This window comes from Zonotrichia albicollis, chromosome 1 (genome assembly GCF_047830755.1).
Source record: "Zonotrichia albicollis isolate bZonAlb1 chromosome 1, bZonAlb1.hap1, whole genome shotgun sequence".
Classification (NCBI taxonomy): domain Eukaryota; kingdom Metazoa; phylum Chordata; class Aves; order Passeriformes; family Passerellidae; genus Zonotrichia; species Zonotrichia albicollis.
In genome coordinates this window covers 123,136,769-123,154,101 of record NC_133819.1, presented here as the reverse complement: position 1 = coordinate 123,154,101, position 17,333 = coordinate 123,136,769, and the positions used below count along the sequence as shown (strand labels likewise).

At 41.4% G+C, this 17,333-nt stretch overlaps 1 long non-coding RNA gene across 2 annotated transcripts in view; it reads right to left on the bottom strand.

Moving 5' to 3' along the window:
* Window positions 1–12,637, bottom strand: part of LOC113459496 (uncharacterized) — a 36,903-nt gene extending 24,266 nt beyond the window's left edge. Inside the window, exons 1-3 of one of the 2 annotated variants that reach the window (XR_012582856.1) lie at window positions 11,989–12,637; window positions 11,627–11,706; window positions 3,946–6,170 (exon numbers count right to left, since the gene is read on the bottom strand). This is a non-coding gene — a long non-coding RNA (uncharacterized LOC113459496). Of the gene's footprint in view, window positions 1–3,945; window positions 6,171–11,626; window positions 11,707–11,988 lie in introns of those variants that run through there. The other variant, XR_003381355.2, reaches the window with a different exon arrangement.
* Between the last annotated feature and the right edge of the window lie 4,696 nt (window positions 12,638–17,333).

Below are 17,333 nucleotides of genomic sequence, written 5' to 3'. Positions count from 1 at the left end.
ATGAGACTACCTTCTGCACTATCTTTATTTTCTTGCATTCCATCCCTCCACAGAGCAAGGGGACAGGAGAAGATAAAATTCTCTACCTCAGAAGAATCACTGTCTTTTGTTAATCTCTAAAGGCAGAACCTGTGGCCAGACTGGGAGTAAATACAGTGGCAACCAGTCATCCCATGGCAGGAGAAAGGGAAAGAAAGGAAGAAAAGCAACAGAACAGCGTGTTCCTTCTGGCCAAGAGGTTGGGGTAAGAGATGTGCCTTTCTTCATAAGCTTGTGTCAAAAAGCAGTAGATTTAAATGAGAGGAAGTGTAATAATAAGCTTCCCTTTGATGCTGACTCAGGTGGGTCTGAGCCACTTCTAGCACCTTCAAAAATCTCCAAGTGTGAAGCTGTGTTGTGCCTGTTCAATATCACAGCTAGAAAGTCACTACAAACCCAACCAATTAGTCTCCCTTTCTGGACAGGTTATGAACTTCCACCAGAGGTGGAACAGAGGAGCAGAGATGTCACCTGAGAGATGACCAGGGGGGCTATAAAATGTAGTTCTCCCCACAACATCAAGAATCTCTCTTATTTCCAGCAACACAAATCAGCATGTGCAGCGCAGATGGTGCAATGTGGAGGGCTGCAATGCCTGAGAACAAATGAGAAAGGGAAGGAGGTATTCATCAGGAAGGAGGAAACAACAGCCTAGAAGATCCAAGGCTTGTTTTTGGTCAAAGAGCCATCCAACTCCCTGGCTAACAAGAACAGTCTTTTCTACTTCCTGAGAAGGTGTAGTTATTTTGGATTTTTAGCAGAGCAAAATAAAACCACACAGCCATAAAATATTGCAAACAGAAATTTCTCTTCTGCATCAGGGTTTACTAATTTTTTTTACATTCCTACTGACTTAATAATTCCTGAGGGGGGAGGAAAAAGATGGAATCAAAGCAAAGCAAACTCTTCCTTTCCCAAATGGGAGCTCTGTCTGATGATGCAGTAGATCATCTGCCCACGTTATTACTGCTAACAGCAAAATTAATGAGCAGATATGATGTATAAGAGACAAGTTAAACCAGCAAAAGTAGGAATGTTCATTCTACTTTACCCTGGTGAGATTATGGCTAGCAGAAAGAAAACGGTAGGAAAGGAATGGAAGAAGTTTAAATAAAGACTTTATTGGGTACTGTCCATTTTGTCAAGCTTGCCTGTGGTGAAAAGCATATTTTTTCAAAGCTTCATAATGCAATACTGCAAAGCATGCCTGCCTTGTACTCAGTCTACAAGGCACCATCCTAACTTCCAATGCTCTCACAGCAGGATATGGTAATCCAGTGCCTCAGCCTCTAAGGTATTTGCCATAACACTCAGGTCATCACAGAGCACATTTCCCTATAGAGCTTTACAATCACTCGAAGGTCTCAATGAAAAATAAAATAACATAAACCAGTTGGCCTATTTCTGCATACATATTCCTTGCTCTACCTTTCACCTGAACATCCTGTGCCCCTTCTGGAAGTTCCTTAATTAACCCTTACTTTATCTTACAACTATCAAATGTAAATTAATAGTCATGTGGGGTTATCTTTCCAAGTTGCACTTCATGGCATGCACCTGCTCCTGCCTGTCAGAATTAAATCTGGAGGTTGCTGAGTTGTTCTGTAATCTACGTCATTTGTGGATACAGCTTTTCACCCATACAGCAATCTTAATTTGTCCCTTCTGATGGAAGCAACAAAGTCCCAGGAGGAAAATACTCTCTTTACAAAATGTTTTTTTTTAATTGAGGGTGAAAAATAGGATGAATATCCATTTTGAGATTTTATAGCCTTTTAGCCTTTCTCAACTCTCTCTTTTTTTTTTTTTTTTTTTTTTTTTTTTTTACACATGGTGGGTTTGTTTTAAAACAGCTTTCATTAATAGAGAACAGAATTTCCTTAGCTGACCTTAGACATATGCAGCCTCACAGATGGGAAGGAAGGGTGCTTCAGGCTAAATAAGCAAGTGATGTATAGGGGATAAACGGAGGAGAATCCTTCTGCTGTTCTGAGGCAGCCCAGCAGCAAGTGGAAGCAGGGAGGGAGTCACCAGCACCGCTGCTCCGTGAGGGAGGTTTGGTCCCCCTGGAGTCAGCACACACAGCCATCCTCATGTAAAGCATCCCCCAACCCACTGGGCTGATGCTTCTATTGGAACAGATATGCTTTCTGTTTGCTTGGGAAGACTCGGAGGGCTAGATTTGCTGTTTGGAAATTGTTGTTATTACAGCGCAAGACTTCTATTATCATTACGTTGCAAGGGTTCCATATTGCCAGAGTTTCACACCTACTGATGTTTCTTGTAGGCAGCTCCTCCAGGTGCTGACTCTTCCTGGTCCTTGCAGCAGCCAGCTGACTCCAGTTCCCACCAATCCACTCTTTTATAACATTCTTCTTATTGGCTACAGCTGTGGCCTGTTAACATCAGGCCTGCTCCTAATCTTTAATAATTGGTTCAGCTGCAACACTTCAGGGGATAAGATTACATTCTATACCACCTTCATTTACCAATACTGTATCCCCCTACAGGAAATAGTGAAATTTGAGGCAGCTGCAGGTTTTTATTAACTGACTTCTTGGCCAGGAACTGTGAAACAGATTCATGTTATTACATGGGGGTAGATGGAGTAAACAGTATTCAGACAATCACCCCAACAGTAATCACCATTAACAATTGAGGAAAATAAATACTGTAGAGTGAATAATTTTAGTAAATATGACATTTCCCAGTATAAAATTCTACCCTTTGATCCTGCAAAAAAAGTGTAATAATTGAAATGGAATTGCTTTATATCTTCTTTATCACTCTATTCAAGTTCATAAAATATAAAAGAAGGAACAAGGAAGAGAAAACAAAAAGTAGTCAAAAAGGCTTAAAAGAAATCCCGTCATTTCAAAGAGCTTATAATTGTATTTTGTTTTCCACTTCCAGAACAAATTCTCTGTTAAGAAACAAGTACACAATATCTTGTAAACTGTCTTGCAGTATTTCCATAGGACATCTCCCTGCACATAACAGTTCTATAATCTGCAACACCAATAAAGACCATTAAGACTCCAAGAATCATCCAGTAAATCTGTGCCATTGGGGCCATAAATTAATGTTTCCCGAAGTCCTTGATCTTGATGCCATCTTAGAATGCTAGAATGGGTTGATTTGGAAGGGACCTTAAATGTCATGTAGTTCCAATCCCTCTGCCATGGACAGGGATATCTTCCACAACACCAGGTTGTTCAGAACCCCTCCCAACTCAGCCTTATCTTGTACATGTTATCTAAATTAATCTGAATACTAACTATTCATCCTAACCTGTAAAATCAGCTATGTACTTGTTACCTCATTATAATATTGAAAATTGAAGGTATTTTGATTACTTCTTCCAGGTGACATTCTTAATGAAGGTGAAGTTGCTTAAACTTTTTCTATCAAAATAAAAAAGTAGGAATATATTGAGGAGAGTATTTGTAAGAACTACTTGAATTCATGCCAGTGAAACCTCAAAACAACCCAAAATAGTGCAATTTTCCCACCATAATAACTTCCCTTTTCCTTCCAACACACCCACATAGCAAACATGTACCCCTGCAGTCCCATTGATAATGCTACATCAGACCTCAGGAAAACAGAGCAATATTGGAAAAGGTGTTTGTTTCTGCTGCTCCCTAATAGCTCCTCATTAGAACTGAAGTTTTCTTTAGTAGGTAGATTTATATGCTTGTTGGCCAGAAATGGGGCATTCAGTGAATCCATTGAGCCAAAAGACGTCTGAGTGTATGGCATTTTTATCTTTCCATTGTTTTTTAAGGCTGCTTATTTACTGAATTCAGATACTGGTGTATATTCATGTAACTAATTACCAGTAAATCAAAGAAAATCATTTAAAAGGTCAGTGCACACACGCACACTCAGGTGCATACACAAAAATAAAGGATAATACATTTTTGTGCATTGGGTTACACCAGCACCACGTGTAACAGGATCTGGAGAAGATAAACTTCCTTAATCGGGGTACAACAAGAGTTATTTTAAGAAAGACAGGATGTCTAGAGGGGTCAGGCCTTGGACAAAGAGATCCTTTCTGCTTCTTTTCTTAGGGAAGAGGAGACAAGTAGGCTAGATTAAAAAACGATGTCCTGTTACAAGCTTGAAGATGGCTCGTAGCTCATGCCTAAGTTTCCAGCAAGGTGCAACCTCTGCAGGGCAGAAGATGAGCTGTGTGTTTGCAGCAAGGCCCTTTACTGGGCACAGCCAGTATGCTCCATATCCTGGGCATTGCACTGCTAACAGATGTTACCAGCCCTTTTCAGTGAGTGTAGCTTCATTAATTGGAAATGTCTACATTTACATCATTTGTGGATGCAATTGAGCACTGCAATCAAGTTATTGGCATATTAATATTACTCCTGTCCCCACCCTCACCATGAAAATCCAGTAGATTGCACTATTGGGAAGGGCACCCATCTTAGACCTCTCCAAGACTTCCCATGTGGGTGGTATTTCACTGACAAAACCAGTGATGAGCTGTCAGGGCAGCTGTTGCTATTGAACTTTAATGAAATAATGTTTGGTATTTAATGACAAAATCTTTATTCTGGGCATCTAAGACAGCTTCTAAAACATTGCATCTCTTTGCCTATCATTATCAAACACTGATATTGGGGAGCAAGGGGTAGGAATTTGGGCCCTACTACTCTGACTAGAGGATCGAAATCCTAATTTCTCTGTCAGGAACTTCTTTCTGTTATATATATGCATTTAGTGCAATGACTGCCCTGTTCTTTAGTTTAAGTATTTCCTTCCCTCTCTGGCCTTTGTACCCTTGAGGCATTACTAGAAAGCAATTCATTTTGCTGAGTAAAGTAACATATTTTTAATATGTTCTAAAACATCATTAATATAATGGTAATTCTGTTTTCTGCAAGTATTGTAATGTGAGTTCATAATACTTGATTATGTGTGACCATGACAACAATGAGTCTGCAGGAAAGGTCTCACCAGTGCCTTGCAGAGGGGTGTATAGTGGAATGTACCGCTGTGGAGCTAATTCCTATGTAAATCTCTGCTGGAAGGGAAATATTTGATGTGTTTTGGTGCCCTAAGTGACTATTTTTCCCCATGATTACCACAGATCCTTCTGACTATTTTTTAATCTGTAATTTTCACCAGATGAACTTCTGTCATATTTCAAGAAAGTGCTGTTACTCTTCCTTAAACACAGGAGCTAGCACTTCATAGTGTTAAACCCAATCCTATTTCTATTATTGATTTATCACAGTCATCTCTTCATTTTCTTGTAGGAATCCTCTCTGTCCTAAAACCACGGCATCAGCAAATTCCATTAACAGACAAGTACTGTCTGTGACAAGATCATTATTGAACACATAAAACAGTCTGACAGGGACCGTTCCAGTGCAATCCACAGCTGTCTCCCTGTACCTGTTCCTTCAGTTATTTTCCCCAGTTCAAACTTCTCCTGGGGTCCTGTGCCTAAGGTGTTATGGCAGGCAATAGGGGTTAGGTAGTGCCCTATTTAGCCAAGGTTATCAAACGTCGATAGCTGGCTAAATTTTTCCATGCTTCTCACACTGAATTTCAAACATTTAGAATTTGCTTTATGCTTTTTATTTAAAAACCTCCTTCAAAATGTCTTTTAAATCCTTGCATATGCTGAAGTCAGAGTAGGACACCCAGAGTAATTCAAGAAAGATTTATGAAAGAAGAAGAGTGGGGTTTCTGCTGGGCTAGGGGGCTGCAGCCCCTTGGCAGCCCTGTTTCAAAGAGGCCTTTTACCAAGAGTAAAGGCTTCAGCTGTTTTCCAGTGACCTGGTGGAAAAACTGCTTGGACAGATTTATCAAACCTGCCTCATGGCTTTAACCACCATCTTCAATCAGGTTGTGATTAGAAAAGTCACTTCTTTCCTCCTGCCCTACCCCAGGGAGCTCAGTGGGGCTCCTTGTGCCCTTTCTCCCTACCCTTCAGAAGGGCTAACATGGCACAGATCCTCCCAAAGCTTTTTCTCGAGTCTGCTGTTCCTGCAATGAAATTCCAAGTCTTCTCCATGCTGAAGTCTCTGGGTTGCTTTCCCCAGCTCACATCAAGGCTTGTTGGTTCAGCAAAAAGTGTTTCTCTGTCATGTCATAGTTGTTAACTGAAAACAAACAAAAAAAACGATGTTCCCTTCTTTTAGATCAAAGTCTTATTGGTGAATAATGCTGGCATTCCATAAAAACTAAGCCATGTCATTGCTAGTAATGTGCACTCTGGTTCATAGCTCAGAAGTGGAAGCTTTTAATCATAATTCCTAAAATCTGTATCTGCTACAGTATTACACAGCTCCTCATTGTACACTAATGTCAGAGTAGCAGCTCTGTAGTTACCCAGACTTTTTATTTGGTCCTCAACTGCTGTCAGGATTATTACAACTGCTTCTCACATCCCTTCACCCTTCATGTCATTTAAATTGGTGCAGTATTCCTGAAGTTAAAGTGCCAAGCTCCATCAATTTGTGGTTCATGTATGTGTGATGCAACAAGCAAGCACTGCCTGAAGAGCTGAATATCCTCTGGTAGATCATAAAGGAAAACATTGGAGCTGTTTCTATTGTCACCGTCACTACTCCCAACAGCAGAAACCAAAAGTAAGTTTAAGAGCAATTGTGCTCAGGGAGCTACGTAAATGCAGGCTAGAGGTTTTTAAAGATAAGAAACAAATATGTAAAGATGGAGAACACAAGGTGCTGTAAACTGCCTGCAATAACAACATCTTACATTAACAATAACAGAACTGCTTTACAAGCTGAGCTAGTTTTCATCATTCATGTCATTTGTTTCCTTTTTATGTCTCACTCAACTTGAACAGTGACAGCTCCATTTGTATTTCAATCAGTTCTGTTGTCAGGCAGCAAACCTATGTTGCAGCTCTTGTGTTGGAAATACTTCGAGGGAACAATTTGAAATAAACTACTTAAACAAAAATTGAAAGAAAATCTTGAAAACCCCTTATCTTGAGGACTTTACAGACTAAACAGCTAAACTTTGCTTCAAAAACTGACACAATGTAACTTCCCTTGGATATTTAACAGATCTATAATGCTTGGGTGCCTTTCTGCCTTTGCATAAAATACAAGCATGTGACTAAATTAACTTTTAATTTTCATGTGTATTCCACCCTATACACAACTGCTAATTATAAAAGTAAAAAACTATGAAAGGTTGCTTGTCTGGAGAACAGCTAGATTTGATTTTCTTCTCAAAACTGGAAGACTTGTCTCCAGTGTCTCACAGTTTGAAGAAGTTTAAATTAATGATTCTGAACTTCCCCATCACTGTAAAATTACAGAAATAATTGCTGCCTAATGTTGCCAAGGAAGTTAAAAAATGTAAGCGTGTCAGATACAAATATATGTAGTTTAAATTTAATGCAAGTCTTCTCTTTGCCATGCTATATAATCAGACTGTACAAATGGCAACAGAGCACATTTATCTCTGAAGCTGTCCTCACCTTCAGCCAAGTTTTCAGTACAAGCAAAAAACTATGAAAGGCTGTTTGTCTGAAAAACAGCTACATTTTATTTTCTTCTCAAAACTGGAAGACTGGAATCTTTGTCTCACCAAAGTTGCAGCTTTGTAGAGAAGATAGCTGGAGCAGCATGTTTCGTATGGCTCAAGCATTAAGTTTCTGATCCAAGCTCCTGTGATTATCAAATCCAGTCTCCATACTGTCGGGTAGTCAGTTTGTACTGTGGTCTGAACTTTTTTCTCAGAAAATTCAAGAATACCTGCATAAGTTAACATTTCTGCTTTCACATATGATGTGTGTACAACAATATTACAGTATTATTCAGTACTCAAGATGAAGGAAAGTAACCCAAATTGTACAATAGAAAAAATTACAATTACAATTTTAAAAATGACAACAAATCTCCATTAAGATTAGTTGTGCTACTCCCTTTGATCTTCATTTAAATTTCAACTTTTAAAATGGCAATAAAATTATTGCGGTTATAAAACCATCTTTCTCCTCACCAAAAAAGACCAGGAGGTTTTTTCCAAGGTTGGCTGTAAAAAGAGATTTTCACCATCAACCCCAGAGTGGACATTTGACTCCTACGAAAAGCTGGGAAAGTATAATCAGAGCAGCTTTGCTGGGCATAGGTGCAGGATGCCACACATCAGATGTTTACTCAGTTAATCTGCAGTGTGAAACTAGAAAGAGAGGGAGGAAGAGAGGGGAGCCATGACACGGCATTGTCAGCTCTCGTTTCTGCAATCCCTTCCCTCTCTCATTCCCTCAGAAACTGAGATACCTAAGCCAACAACTTGCACGTGTGCAATCCTGTTTCAAATTAATTACTGGCTCAACCCAAAGTGATACAAGTCAGTCTTAAAACCTGCAGAAAGCTCTTCCTGTCTTAATTGACACATGATTCAGCATTATTTAAACAGCAAAAATATTTCAAGAACTCAATCCTGCTATCTCCAAAGGCAAAAAGCACAGGTGGGAGGGTTCAGAGAAGTTGGATGTACTAAGCCAGTGGACCTGGTACAGCAGATGTTTATTTTTAGCACAGTAGTAGTGCACATGCATTCCCTGAAATACAAATCCAGCTTGCATGAAGCAGGCATGTTTCCAAAGGTCTTTGGGAGAATGACAGATATGCTACAGTTGGAATTTAGCTGCTATTCAGCTATTTGTCTTTTTCCAAAACATATTTCCTAGTTTCATATTCATTTTTTTCTTACTAACTAGCTTTCTACTTATTTGGTCTTATTTGGAAAGGTAGGGGCCCTGGGGAAAAAAAAAAGGTTTTCCTGGTGGCTGAAGGTTTGTGCAGAGCACACAACCATTTTCCCAGGACGATGAAAATAACTGTACAGTGTGATCTGGTACAGAGATACTAGCATGGAAGCTGCTTTCCTTAATTAAAATGTAGCAAGGTAGATCAAATTTAAATTGGGGTAGGTGGCCTCAGACAGGCTGGCTTTGGCTTGCCAGTGTCAGCTGCTGCCTCCAGGCTGGGATCAGCCTGCATATTGCCCGTGGCAGGAGGTCACAGCCCCTGCTGCAACCATGGCTGCTTTTCTGTCTGTGTCTCTTCTCTGTCTGAATCTCTTGTCTGCATATTGAGACCTTTTTATACCCAATGGCACCGGCTCTGTGAGATACTGGTGCAGGACAAACAGTGAATGACTTGCAAAACTGCAGCAGACTGAGGGTGGGTGCTAGCCAAGGAGTGAGGATGGCAAGGGGACAAATTCCCAATGATTAGCTGTGTCATTCGGACACACAGGGAACTCCCACAGACCAAAGTTTATGTCCTAATTTGCCACCTGCCTTTTGTCTTCATCTGGGCTATTTATGCACTTGAGGCGGCAGACGCTGTCACCCTGCACCCCCAGCTCTCCCACACTGTCCCACAAACAAAGCTCTCAGAAGGATGGGTGATCTTGCCAAAAGCCTTGAAGCAGAGAACTGTGTGGGATAGCCCTGGAAATTTATACAGATCAGCAGGTGCCTAAAGAGAGCATGGCACTGGCTGAAATCAGTGCTGGAAGGGTAGCAGGCACTTCTCTGCCACTGGGTCCTGCCAGCCCCAGACAAGGGATCATCAGTAACTCACCCGAAATCCATTTAACATTTCCTTCCCTCACCTTTTAGGAGGCAGACAGTGATTTCACAAGACATCATCTCAGTAAATAATTTTCTGATTAATGCTTAGGCACCCTTTAGATGCAAAATAATGAATGTAAAAGATCAATGGGTGAATTATTGATCCTGTCAAAACTCTTTATAGCTAATTATAGCACTGAATGCTAACTGAAGTGGCTATTGGCTACCTACCAGTCAAAATAAGGCCACTAGTATGTTTACAAAAAACTCCCAAACAACTTTAAATCTGGCACTGTTATAGTATTCCACCTCATTTATTCCAAAGACAACTCACACCACCTGGATTGCTTAGGGCAAGACAATGCTCAAGTACAAGGTCCTGCACATGGGTAGGGAGGATCCCAAGCACAAGTACAAGCTGGGTGGAAAATGGATTGAGAGCAGCCCTGAGAAGAAGGATTTGGGGGTGTTGGTTGATGAGAAGCTCAACATGACCCAACAATGTGTGCTTGCAGCCCAGAAAGCCTACCAAAAGCAGAGTGGCCAGCAGGTCAAGAGAGGTTATTCTGCCTCTCTGCCCTCATGCAATCCCACCTGGAATGCTGCATCTGAGGTCCTCAATGAAAAAAGGATGTGGGCCTGCTGGAGGGAGTCCAGAGGAGTCCACAAAAATGATCAGAGGGCTGAGACACTTCTCCTATGAAGACAGACTGGGAGACTTGATGTTCATCAGCCTGGAGAGGACTCCAGGGAAATCTTACAGAAGCCTTCCACTACCAATGGGGCCTACAAGAGAGCCAGAGAGGGGCTATGGACTAGGGCATGCAGTGACAGGAGAAGGGCAAATGGATCCAAAATAAAAGAGTGTAGGTTTAGATTAGGAAGAAAGTCTTCCCTATGAGGTAGTGGAGCACTGAAACAGGCAGTCCAGAAAAGTTTTGGATTCCCCATCCCTGGAAATGCTCAAGGCCAGGCTGGGTGGAACTCTGAGCAAACTGGTCCAGTGTAAAGTGTCCCTACGGAGGGAAGGGGTGTTGGAACCAGATAATCTTGAAGATCTCTTCCAACCCAAACCATTCTATGATTTTATGAATTACAAACTGTTGTTCCTGTCCTCTCTTGCAACAGAAAGCGTTGCCAGCATTTGTGTGCATCTCCAGCTAGGCAGGATCTCACTGCAAAGCACTGTGTGTGTTAGAAACAGAACATATTCCCACCATGAAAAACAAAAAAGTTTTGAAATAATTTCAGTGTCTCCTTTACTTTTCCAAGGTCATTTCTCTTACATTCAGTAAGAGTTTCTGAGAAATAACAGAGAAACATGGGTGTTCTGCAGCAAAAAAGAAAAAAAAAATCACAGTGGAAACTGTATTTCGCTTATAACTGAACCTATCTAAACACTATAATAATTTTTATTAACTATCTGGATTTTTTTTAAAGTAATTAGTTTATATAAGTCAAAGTTGAAACCCTACTACTTATCTCTCTTGCATTAACAAGCATGAAGTGCATTTAAATTTGTTAATCTCCTAACAAACCTCAGGAGGCCTTAGGAGACTTCTCCTGAGGTCTCCTGGACAGGAACAGTTTTCTCTTTCATATTTTTACAGGGAACAGTTGTACTCATTTAAGCTACAAATTATGCTGACACCTCCCAAAGTTTTACATAAGATGTTTCCCTTTTCTACTCTCAATAGAGTGGATTCTTCTTGCATGGGAGAGCTAAATTCAGCCTCCAGATCTAACTAGAGGTCTCTCAGGACATGAACCAGGGCTACTCCTAGTAGCTGATCAAGCTCACTCTCTCTCTCAGAATCACAAACCAAAAGGCTCCACTGGGAAAACTTCTTTGGAACAACTATGCTCCCACTAATCCTTTTTACTTCTGTGAACTGTCATTTTCTAATAAAAAACATTAATCCAAAAATCCCAACCAGCTGCTCTGTCATGCTATTTATCAACACCCAGTATGCTGAGATTTACTACAGAACTCACCTTGTGGCTGTTGGACACACTCAGTTTAGGAGGCTGCTGTACTGCTGGGTGCTATTCAAAGGGTATTCTGCTGTCTGCACCTGCAGGTAGGATGAGAGAAAAAATTAAGAAAATATGATGGTACTTTGGGGAAAAGGAGGAATTTCAGTAGAAAACTGAGAATCTGTCACAGGCAATGCAAAAAGAAAAGCTGAGAATGCAGGATTTGGATGCCTGGTGGCCATCCAGACTACCTGAGCTAACCTTTATAAAATGATGCATACTTTTGTGCTGGGATTAATTTCCCCTAACTTTACAGTAGATGTCTAAAGGCATCTCTACTGCCAAAAGAAGGAAGATGGCAGTCTTCAGGCACAAATCACCTTTGATTACATGGATATCCAAAACACTTCAGTTGTGTAGTTGTTTGTTTCTCTGCATTGATTATTGCAGGGTGCGCTGAGAGATAGTTCAGATGAAGACGTTGCAGAAATCTGCAGTTTCACAAGAGGAACCTCATTCTGCTTGTGGCTGAATCACACACCATGTACCCATGAAAGAGTCTTTCAAATATAGGACAATCCAGACAGCTCTGTTTCAAAGATACTTCATGAGTGAATATGATTTTGGCTTCCTTACACGTTCTCTCCACTGAATTGGTCAGCAATCCAAAAGAGGACAAAAAAGTACTTCTGAAGAATCAGAGCCTTGATATGAAAAGCAAGCATTCTGGCAGGACACAGAGTGCCTAATATTAATGAACTGCTTTTTTCCCCCCCTTTTTATTTAAAGAGATTTCCTTGTAACTTGCTCAGATGGCATGCTCAATGCCTCAGGCAAGACTGTGCAGCTGCCTCTACAGCTTGCTAAGGACTTGGCTACATTACAAGTGTCATATTTTCTCACAGATAAATTGTTCTTGAATAACATTGCCTAAGTAATAGGGTTTCCATCAGTATCGGCTTTGCACACCTCCTTCCTTCCTTTCACCCTAGTTTTATCATACAGACATGTTAACTGTGACCACTGCAAAGAAGCTGTTTTTATGCTTTAGCTCCCCCTCAGTCTCTTTTAACATCTCCAAGGGAATGGATGGCATATGGGATCATGTTCCACATGCCACCCTGGTGCCTTCTTTTTAGCACCTGCTTTAAAAATCCAGGGCCACAGTGCAATGGACAAAGTTTAGTTAGAGCCCAGAGCAGTTGTTATACAGCAGGTTAGTGACTGAAAGGACCTGTCCTCACCCAGCTTTGCCACTTCCAGGAGCCATTCTTGCAGCTCCCAGGTCTTGTGAGGACTCGCTGAAAGCAAGGGGGTGGATTTTGTGCATGTGTGAGTTAGAGGAGTGTGGGTTTGCAGATTCTAGGAAAGGAACTGATTTCAATGTACCAGCAGAAATGCACCTGTTTTTGTTTATCTAAAATTTCTTACTTCACATTAAATATTTAATTTATATCCTCTCTTTTGCAGCGTTGAGAAGAGACAATATACAGCCATTTTTGTCCTGAAGGAATTCTGTTCTCCTAATTGAACATATTTCCTCTGTCCAAACAATTCCCCTGATGACACAAATTGCACAGGTCGTGAATGGCAGGAGATCAGACTGTGTAACCTCTGAAAACCATGGGAGTGGCACAGATCCACAGGGTAGGTGGGTGCATGGTCTGTAAGTGCAGTAACAGGTTGTTACTCCACTTACTGACCATGCACCCAGCTTCCTGTCCCTTAAACTTTCTAAACAAAAGATTTCAAACTGCCATTATGTACAAGGGCTTAAAATCCACCACATCCTTGTCCCCAGGTTGGCAGCCCCTCTCTGGCTCTGCAGCTGCTCCTCACCCCACGTGCACCCAGGCCGAGCTACCCCGCTCAGAGCTGTGCCAGCAATAGCTGCAGCTTCTGTGAAACCAGAAACATGACAGTCTTTCTCACTGGCTCTCAAAATCAAGCACCAAAAATCCTAAGGAACCCAGACACTGTGTTTGATCTCTTTTTAAAGTTAAATTTTGAATAAATGGAGTTGTCTGCTGCTGAATGGAAGCAAAAGGGTTTGTTGTCTTACCCGCCCCTACAAAAATAAATAACCAAAGCTTTGCCAGAAGAACCAACAGGGAGAACATCACAAGCATAGGCTAATATTTACAATATTTGCAACACCATGCCATCCAGCTGAAGACAGCAAGACGACAGAGTGGATAAAATGCCAACATTTTCTGCAGATTTTTCTGTGTTACTGCCCCTTACATTGCTCCCACTGATGGGGGATAAAGTGAGGGCAACAAGCAGGGGAAATTTTAGCCAATGTTTAGTAACATGGCTGCAGCCCAAGTCACCATGCAGAATGTAATTCCACTCCTCTGAAGACTCAGCAGTGCTCATTGCAGCAGATAAACAAGTCGCTCTGTTACCCTGAGGCGTGACAAGCGCTGCTGTGGAGCTGCCTGGGTGGAGAAGAAGGGATCCAGTGCAAGATCCAAGCCCACATTCCTACCTGGGAAAGCTGAAGAAAGAAAACCTGTCTCAGCTTTCTGCTAGATGCTGTCTTATCACAGGCAGAGCATGTCTCCCATATCTGACCCCTGGGCCCAAGGCAGGACTTGAAACTGAGTTCACTGTCACCAGTGATGTCTTTCTCTCTTCTTGCCTAGGCAGAATATGTTGAGGGTGCAAGTGGAGTGCTTTGGGGTCACTTCTCTGCAGTGCCATGGAAATTTTAGACAAATCATTTTGGGTATGTCTGTATTAAGAGGGTTGAGAAACACCAATGCTCTTCACTTTCTCTGGGGCCCCTCAAGGCCAGGAAGGAAAATCAACAGAGAAGCAAAGCAAATACTATCTGCCCTGCTAAACTCCACAAGCAGATATCCTTTGGACATAACAACTCTGCACAGTTCTGCATCAATATTTTTGTATTTTTTCTAGCCCCAGGCTGTTATATGTCATATACCTGCAGCGCCATTCAAATTTTACTATTTGGAAAAAAAAAACCAAACCACACAAACAAACAAACAAACAAACCCACATCCAGGCTTGTTAGAAGAAATAAACCTTTTGAAGTGCTTTAGATGTTTTGGTAGGAAAGAATATTAAACCCCCAGAGAAATATCTTGTATGGCATGATAACCAGTGAACTTTGCCCAAGCCTGTGGCCCATGCCTCCGCTTAAAGCTTTTAGAAAATCAATTAAACTTGTCCTCCTTAGCAACTTGAGATTTTTTTTTTTTCCACAAAGTAGAGAGACAAAACTCCCAAATGGTATCAGCAGCATCCCAGCACGGAAGAAATGTAATTTGTCAGACCACAGCATTGTGAAATACTTCACAGCTGAAACTATATGGACTTGACAGTAACTGTAGTCCAGTTAATGCCTCATGTTAGAATTTTACTCAAGAGTAATTAATTGTCAGGATGTCCTTAGCCCAAAAAAAGCATATTTAACATTTTCTGAACCATCATAAATTTCACCATCTGCCATCATGCCCCAACATGCTCCCTACATCTTGAGAAGGCACAAAACCATGAGTGAAGATTTGAGTGTCTCTCTGACTACCAGAGTTCAAAGCATCTGTCAGCTACACCATGTACCAGAACACAGCACACATGACGACTAGAAATCATACACTCAGTAGTCAATGCTTCTCTCAGACTATTTATAATTCCATCTCTTGGAGAAAGAAAACAACATATATATTAATGCAGGGTCGGATTCCAGCACAGAAATTCTTTGTCATGCCCCTAGTTTGGTCCTAAGTTAAGGCCCTACTTGATTAAAAGTGAAAAACAAATAATGTAGGGAAAGCTGCATGTTACTTGTTAAAAGCTCATGAGCTGAAGAAGCAGCTAAATTCACAGTAAATCTCAACCTGTGGGAATCATTCATTCAGAATTAGAAGAATTTTAATATCCATTAAATGTTCTCCTCAAACAGTTACTTGCTGAAAAATCAAGCCTGAATATTCGGTGAAGATAGTTAATTCATGTTTGTGGGCTTCTGTGTAGATTTTGATCAGCAAATTGGCCTCAGTGAGTGCTTTGTGGAGAAGATACTAAAGCTGAGACTCAAATGTTTTCTCTCCTTACCAAGACCATCACAACAAGACCTGTGTGTCCTGAAGTCTGCTCCTGCCCAAGGTAAACACCACATGCACATGCACAGCACGTCCATCACCTCTGGGATGAAGGGGACCTGCTGCCTCAGCACTGCTCACAGTCACACATGTCTGGGGAGCTCTAGATGTGAAATGGGAAGTGATACTCAATGACCTGTCCAGGATTTCCATGTGTAAAACAGCCCAGGTGTAGTTACTCTTACAGGAGCTCTGGGCACACCAATGGAAATCTGGTCCTCCTGAGCTCTGGGAATGCCTCAAAATGATACTCTCTCTCTCCTGAGGATAATGATAATTTTGTACTTCCCACTTGCTCACTGATGATTATTATGCAAACTATTTGTGACACAAGCAGCAGGACAAAACCCAAACCCCAAAAGTATTGTCGCTTAAACCTGTGACAAACCACAGCCACAGTTCTGAACAGCCTCAGGTCACCCCAGCCCACAGGGAAGGCTGTGCAGGGATGACTTGCAGCAACACAAACCAGATGTCAGAACAGATATCCCCCACACTTTTTGTTCTTCCTTGTTGAGACCACAAGGAGTACTTCCCTTTTCTTCTCTGCAAGCAGCTGAGAGCTCTTCTATCCACATATTGCTTTTCCATTGTCAGGCTGCTAATTGAAACTTAAAAACCTTCATTAGCCACTTCCCATGGACCTGCATGTGGATTCATGCCATGCAGCAAGGACATTGACTAATGAAACCTGACAAGTGTCCTGAGAAATCCTACAGGAATTCTGATCCCAGCAGCTTGCTCTGTCTGAGATGACCATCCCATGGCAGAGTCAACAAAAAGATGTGCTTCAGCTCTGCAGGGCTGTCAGGCCTCAGACAGACAGATCTTTAGGACCTCCACACAGCAAGAATTTTCCTTTGCTGCCTCTTTGCAGAACTCCTTTTTCATCTCTCTTGCTTTTACTTCTTTATGTACTTGTTTGCTCTTAAAATTGCCATTTTCTCACTGGACTGTGTATTGCTGCTGCTTTTTGTGCTGTTTGCTCATGTGCAAGCAAACCAAATATAATGGCCAACTTTCAGTTTATCGGTCTGGTTTTGCTACCAGGCTCTCTGCCGAATGATTACTGAATTTCTAAAGGAGCAGGCAATAAAATGTACAAGGAAAATGCAGGTGAATTCCACAATCACTTCACCTCAACAGTGATGTTATTATGAGCGAGATAAAGGTGTCAGACACAGAAGTGTGGGCTCAACATGCCTTTGAATTAAACCTGCAGTCTTGTGTAACAGGGCTACTATATCCCTTTTGCAATTTAGGCTCTCTGAGTTCCCCCTCTCACCACACTTTAACCCATTTTTGAGGCAGTTGTCACATAAACCCAGGCACGCTGGGGATGGAGTACATCCCAACACACTGAATTCCCAGAATTCCCAGAATGACTAGACTGGAAGAGACCTTCAAGATCATTAAGTCCAACCCAGCCCTAACACCTCTACTAAACCATGGCATCAAGTGCCATATCCAGTCTTTTTCTAAACACATCCAGGGCTGGTGACTCCATCGCCTCCCCAGGCAGGGCATTCATTTCAGAACTTTATCACTCTTTCCATAAAAAACTTTTTCCCTAATATCCAACTTATATTTTTCTTGGT